At 36.6% G+C, this 7,594-nt stretch overlaps 1 protein-coding gene across 1 annotated transcript in view; it reads left to right on the forward strand.

The window, feature by feature from the left end:
- The window catches only part of LOC106878501 (polycomb complex protein BMI-1), a 195,947-nt gene that overhangs the window by 124,672 nt on the left and 63,681 nt on the right, over window positions 1-7,594 (forward strand). The window lies entirely within an intron of this gene.

Consider the following 7,594-nt stretch of genomic DNA (forward strand, 5'->3'; position numbering starts at 1 on the left):
TTATATCTAAAGACATTATGGCATATTTGTCGTCTACATTAAGTTTCTTGTGACTTGGTTGAACTATATTTTATATCCGTTTATTGGTATCTAGATAACTTTAAATGTTAGTCCAATTAGTGCGCTACTGTTAGAACCTTTAACATGTCAATATCTAAGATATATTCACGTTTAAGAAGTTATTCATCTCCATGATAACACACTTATGGCAGTCACTTGCGTATTTATATGTGAATTTATTAATGTATTTAATTGAATTTTCAGCTGACCGTTGCTGATCTTTCTAATTGTTTGATTTATTTATTTTTATTTATTTATTTATCTATTTATTTATTTATTTATTTATTTATTTATTTAATAGTGTTTTAATTTATTCTATATATCCATCTTCATTAGCTGTAAAAACAAAAGTATCTCTTTTATCACTTCTCTCATAATAATGCTTTTATTGTTCGCAAGTTCGTTAATTGTTTCTCTTAATATCGTTAGTGGGCGTATACAAATGTCTATAGGAACGGATATTAAGTCAATTATATCGTTTAATTAACAACAGCGTGTAGGCATCCACATTAGAGGTGTGGTAATTTTTCGAGGAATACTCTGCAGTCTAATTTCAAGTGGCAATTCTATCGAATTCTTTCATAATCTGGAAAGGCACGGAACCCTCATGTTTTATGTTTAAACGCAATACTTGACTGCATTCTAAAGCATTCGTTATACATACTTATATTGTATTATAGTCAAGACGGTAGCACGATAGACTAAATACATTTATGATATAATCCAAGAAAGCAGTATCTTGTGCAGGTCTTTTCACACAGATAAAGGCGGTGTTATTGATGCTTAATTATAACTTTTTTAAAGTTGGGGCAGTTTGGGCTGGTGCGTAGAAGGTTATAGTTGATGGGGAAAATGTTTGAGAACTTTAGTATGCTGGCTTTATTTTGTTAGACAATGACTGAATAATATAGCAGAGTGAAAGTGTATTAAAGCGATTCTACAAGACTGGGAAACAACATGATGCTTCAGAGAAGTCGGAAGCGCCATAAGTTTAATAAAGATATAAGGATAACACACAGCACTTGGTGAACAAATCACGGTTTTCCAATCAGTCAGCTGGCAGTTTTGGACACAGCCTAGGATATCTGGACTGTCCCTGTGACGTCTATTTATCCACCAAGGTTTCTAAATTATGTTTTGTTTATCTTGTATACCTTAACGTACAAGAAACTGGAAACATATCTGAAGCTGCTAATTCATCTAGAGAAAGTAAGGCGTGAATGTAACCCTAATAATACAAAGTTATTTGGTTTCTTATTTGCATCTGAACTAGCAAATGGTATTAATCCATTACATTTTAATTTTTGTTGGTTTATACACACACACACACACACACACACATACACACACACACACACACACACACACACACACACACACACACACACACACACACACACACATACACACACACATATTAGTTCTTGATTTATATATATGCAAGAACATTAGATGGACTTGATGCATATCTGAAACTAAACACTACAAGTAAACAATGATTACCTTTTTGAGGAGCAATTTAAGCGGGGGTGGGTGGTGATGAGTACATATAGAGAAATATTTCTTCTCGCAAGTTATATCTAAAAGCATTGACTTTTTGTGAATAACAGGTCTGGGCTTTCATATTCTTCAATGGCTGTAGTCGGAGTATGGTATATTCTGGGAATCTAGGATTGTCGATATGCTTATTTTCACTAAAGGATCTAATTCAAGGCTTTTGACATTAATTTGAACTGTATGCTTTTCAGCTTATTTTCCAGTTGTATGTCACTCTACATCTCAGGCTTGTTAGCCTTTTCTTGATTAAGATTCCTATCTGACTGTGCGTTTGTGTACAGACGTTTACATGTTGATAAACATTTATTTCTCTTATCTTTAAATTTCTTATATTTATCAATCGTATATTTATTTATAGATAAATCTACATTTAAAGATAAGATAAATGTCTTATCCTTAAATGCAGCGTTGTCTAGTCTTTTAACTGAAGTAAATTCAGTGAGTGTTAATGAATCTTGGATGATCTTACATTTGTTCTGATTAGTCAGTTTACTTGCTAGACATATTCTATTTTGAATAACCCTGGAAATTCAGCAATTATAACCGTGACATATTGATAGCACTTTCAACAGATCGAACTACTGCTGATCTAGAAAGATCTCTGCGCATTTGGATTTTATTTAGCCCAAGGTCAGCACTAGTAAGTCAGACCTATTATCAAAGTTGTTCCAACCGAGACAACCTCATAATTCTTTCAGTTAATGAACATACGTTTTATTCAATGTATCTTTCTATTTTCAAAAATGCTCAGGTGGGATTTGCAAGGATTATGTTTTCCTCCTAATATAAAACAATCAGTCATCTATATTTGTCATGTACTCAGTTGATAGTTCATTATTTCTACCTTAGTGTTATTGATTTCTGGCCAAAAAACTTTGAAATTGTATACCATGAGGTTGACATCTGTAACTGATAGAACATGAAGTGAAACGTCTAGTACACAGATGTTAAGATTTGCGAGTACTTAAGAGCAACAGAGGATCAGTTCATTACATATTATCGTAGGTTCTTTAGTCTTTGACTGTTGTTGTCTGATTGGCTTAATGCGAAGAAATAGTACTAAAATCAAGTTTCCTAAAATCAAGCGTCAAATACTTCTGCATCAATATAAATCTTAATCTTGTATCACAATTGGACAAATAAAACTAATTGTCACCTGGTTTAGTAGTAGTAGTAGTAGTAGTAGTAGTAGTAGTAGTAGTAGTAGTAGTAGTAGTAGTATAGTCTTTAGGCTCTTGTGAATCCGGATTAAGTAATCGCACATTCAAAATCTCTCACGATTTTGTTATAATAGAGCAGCAACATTTAGAACCACTTTATCCGGTGTATTTACTGTGACTTTTAAGGTGGTTGGGTTTGAGTTCGATTTGGCTGTTCTTTCTGACGATTCAAACTGTGATGTAAGGGATCTGTTACCATCTTATTTTACTCAATTCCATACGTATAGAGCAGTTTTCTTGCTTTAAGATTTATTCCAATGAAAGATGTAGAGCAACACTAATGCCATACGTTTGTTGATTACGTTTATAGGTAATACATAGAAATAATCCTTTTCTAAGACCGATCCACGCTTCTATGATTCTAAAATTCTTCATTATTGACGATTTCTCTGGGTTGATTCTTTTTCACTTTTCTGTACAGTGATTTTAATGTTAAAAATTTAGCTAAAATGATGACCTCTTCCATATTCGCAGTTGAGTATGGAAGAGGATATGATAACAATGAAAGACGTAGAATACGGCCACGTTGGAGAAGAAACTGAACAAGAAAAAGCAGAAAAACCAACGACGCATCAGAAGGAATGACGTTGTAGTGAAGGTAAAAAGAAGTTTTACTCCATGTAGGGAAAGCATATTACAGATTAGGAAAGAAGCTTACTTCAAAAAATATTGTGAGTATGAGATTAACTGCTCGAAACTGTAAAGCTAAGACAAGCAGTTAAGAGTTTAGATAAACTACAAGCGAAAATCAAATTTCAGAGCATAACATAAATTATGCAGTTTCTATTGTAGTAGAATTTCTTAGAGTAAAACGGACAAAGATAAGGAGACTAGAGAATTACGTCCAGCAGCTCAATAGAATATTTTTGGAGGATAAATGCTTTTATTTTTCAGGGGTTTATATGATTATTATATAGATACAGGGTTCGATTAAATATGCCACAACCCTTCCCAAAATGCTTAACCTACTGCTAATGTAATAAGCCATTATTAATTTTCATTAGTAATGCAGCAGACGAAATATTTTACAATATTTTGTTGCCTCCTGTTATGTTGTGTTTAGTTCTTCTGGGGATTGACTGTGTGTCTCGTTCTTCCAAAATAGGTACTGAAAAGCAATGAAGTTTACAAGATTGTACTCCCCTAAAATGCTGTGAATTTGAGACAATGTTTGAGTACCATTGACATTGTTGGATGGCAGAAGTTGCGGTAATGAAGCAAAGGGAAGATGTCATAAAGGAACCAAGGAAGGCAGAGGGGTGAGAGATAACAAAAGTTTAAGGGATTGTGGGTGAAGGATTTACAGAAGGCGGGAGATGATAAAAATTGGAAAGAATGGTAGATGGGGTGTGGATGAGAGAAAAAGCAGGAATATTGGGGCGGGAATGGCAAAAAGAGTGGAAAGGACAAAACGTCCCTCTGCATTTTGATTTCATATTTGATAACAGCATCTTTTCAGAAGCGATAGAAAAGTTATACTAGTAATATACGACTGTTAGTTGTTGATGTAGTTTATATTGTAGTTGCTGCTGTTGATTTTGACCATGTATATCTTTTAACAGGATCGATTTGTTCGACTAAAAATATAATCTAAGGCAGTTCCCCTGCATGGTCACAGTCTAAACAAGTAAAAGAGAAAAGCTATAAACTGTATCTTTCGAACGTCATCAAAGCTCCAAGCCTTAATCCGGTGTTTGGAACAACCACTCTGTGACATTGACACGTTCGTATTGTTTATTGTTGTTGCGTAGTCACGGGCCACTTATGACAAAGAAGAACTATAAGGAAAGGCTTTCCAGCCGTGCGCATTCCCTCCCTTTGAAGATATACAGAAGAAAATTAAGCTAATGTACCCCACGCTATAAAAATGGGAGAATGTAATATAAGCAAAGTAACGCCACGTTTTCTAGCAAATAGATCAACCATGTAGAGCGCCTTTATTGTCTTATCGTTTATTCATTTAAATGAAGGTGATTCAAAACGTTTAAATCAACGGAACTGTTCAAAGGTATTAGTTTTAATTCTGGAAATATGTCGTGATAATTACTTAGCTTCTCTATTCGTTTGGTTCTTAGACATCTTAGGCAGCTGGTATCATGTATATGATGTATATTAGTATGTTATTCTCTACAGTTATAGATATTCTTTTATTATTCGAGTTTTATGGAAGGATTTACACTTCGACACGTAAATCACCTAAATATAGAGCAAACCCCATCAAGATCCCCGCACTACGACATAGTCAAATCGTTTAGCTTATGTTCAATACTCGGTCGTCATAATTCTAGGGAAACAACGCGAATGTTTCAAAACATATTTCCACTGACCGCAACAATATAATTTGAATAATTCACAAGTATTAAACTGTGCTCTAATTGCACCATAACCAACCTTCGATACTAATTTACAAAAGAAATATATATATATACACGTGCACGCACGCATGCACGCACGCATGCACGCACGCACACGCACGCACACGCACACACATACACACATACACACACACACACACACACACACACACACACACACACACACACACACACACACACACACACACACACAGCATTCAGACACCATAAGGACACCGCAATTCGTCCAACGAGTTCAAAATATTATTGAGGATTATCTCAGGAAGTCAATGAGTTCTATCGCCAAAGAACGTTAGGTGTTGGTGTGGGCTGTCAGAACAGTGATGCAAGAGAATATTCGACACATTAAGAATATTCGATATATTTATAAGGAGGACATGTTTTGCAAAGACAGAAAAACCGTTTGTTCGTGCAAAGTTGTTACTTAACGCAGAAAAACCTTCGACCAATACTAAATGTCTAACAGAAGACGTAACAAATAGTTATGTTTAGGTCCCTCTGATATCCCCGGAGTGGTTTACATTAAGTCTACATGTGATGGCTTTAGGAGTGGTGTGTAACAGAGGTTGTCATGCCACATTACATTTTTCTACAGGTCTTAGAATCAATGCTGCTGGACATGTTGACATGTTGGAGACCGTTGTTAAGCACTGAGAGTCCTAGTAACCAAAGAATGAATATCAGACATTTTTTACGATCATGTAACACAAAATTTGTGCCCTCCACACTCGCTAGATTTAAACCTCGTGGACTACTACACTTGGAATGTTGTAGAAAGGGCGACTAATCGACATCGTTACAGTATCATAGTTTCACTGAAGGCCCCTATTGTCCGTGTCCGATTGCTAGCATGAAACGGCTCCTGTCCCGGATTGACGCATTCGTCGCAGCTAAACGCAAAATCATTGAATAATCTTATAAAAAAGCTTGTCCAGAGTGCGTAACTTTTTATTAAAAAACATAGAGTTCTGTTATTAAATCCATTTATATACGAGGTGGTATACAAAAGTTTCCGGATTAATTCTGCAGTGCACCAACAGATGGCAGCACACGGTTGCGTGCATGATGAGAGCTGGCAATGACCTTCATAAGGCAGTGTGCTGAGTGACATCATTGGGTTTTCGTTACAAGTTGTGAAATTTGTGTTTTTGTGATCTGGTGTATGCTGTAATAGTCATGAACAGAAACAATAAGCCAACGCGAAGTTCTGTGTTAAACTTGGGACGTCTGCTTCAGAAACATTGAGCATGCTTCGGCAAGCTTACGGCATCGAGGCAATGGGTCGTACGCAATGTTTCGAGTAGCACAAGCGCTTCAAAAGCGGAAGAATGTCCCTAAAAGACCTGCCAAAATGTGGTATTGGGCATCGAGAATTCGTCCCCCAGTGCCAGTCCGTCAATCAAGAATTCCACAGTGACCTTTTGAGGCGTATGAGGGAGGACATTCGGTGAAAGTGACTGGATCGGTGGTGTGCGAAGAAATGGATTCCTCACGGCGACAATGGACCCTATCACCACTGAGCTCTCCTCACTCGTGGGTTTCTCGCTAAAAACATGGTATCGCCCCTATTTGTCAGATTTAGCACTCGCGTACTTTCGTCTCTTCCCCAAGAGGAAAATGCAGCTCAAACGTCGTCGTTGTTGTGATCGAAAACGAATCGCAGAACGTCCTCAACTGGCTTAGGGAAAACGACCTCCAGGCCGGATTCCAAAAGTGGGAGGAACGCTGGGATCGGTATATTGCTGCGCAAGGGGACTATTTTGAAGAAGATGATGTTAAGTCTTAGATAAGTAATTTTTCATTAAACATAAGTAGTCCAAGAATCTTTTGATACCGCCTCTTTCCTGAAATAAATCTTGCCTTCTGTATACACGCACGCGCACACACACACACACTCATGCACATGCGCGTGCATATACATATATATGTGTGTGTATGAATTCATACACGCACATTTCAAGATCATCTGATTAAAGAATATCCGGCGAAAAAATTTAACTGATGAAAATTTAGTAAAATTTAATAAATATGAATTTATCAGTTGAACGAACTATTACCATAAGTATTTGTTACTTTGTTTTTTTTAACCCCTTGTACTACGAAGGGGACGTAAACACACCACCATCAGTTGTCAAGTGATGTTGGGGTGACAAACACAGACACGCAAACACATACACACACAGACATATATATATATATATATATACATATATACGACGTGCTTCTTTCAGTTTCCGTCTACCAAATCCACTCACAAGGCTTTGGTCGACCTGAGGCTATAATAGAAGACACTTGCCCAAGGTGCCACGCAGTGGGAATGAACCCGGAATCATGTGGTTGGTAAGCAAGTTACTTACCACACAGCCACTCCTGTGCCTATAT

This window comes from Octopus bimaculoides, chromosome 8 (assembly GCF_001194135.2).
Source record: "Octopus bimaculoides isolate UCB-OBI-ISO-001 chromosome 8, ASM119413v2, whole genome shotgun sequence".
Classification (NCBI taxonomy): Eukaryota; Metazoa; Mollusca; class Cephalopoda; order Octopoda; family Octopodidae; genus Octopus; species Octopus bimaculoides.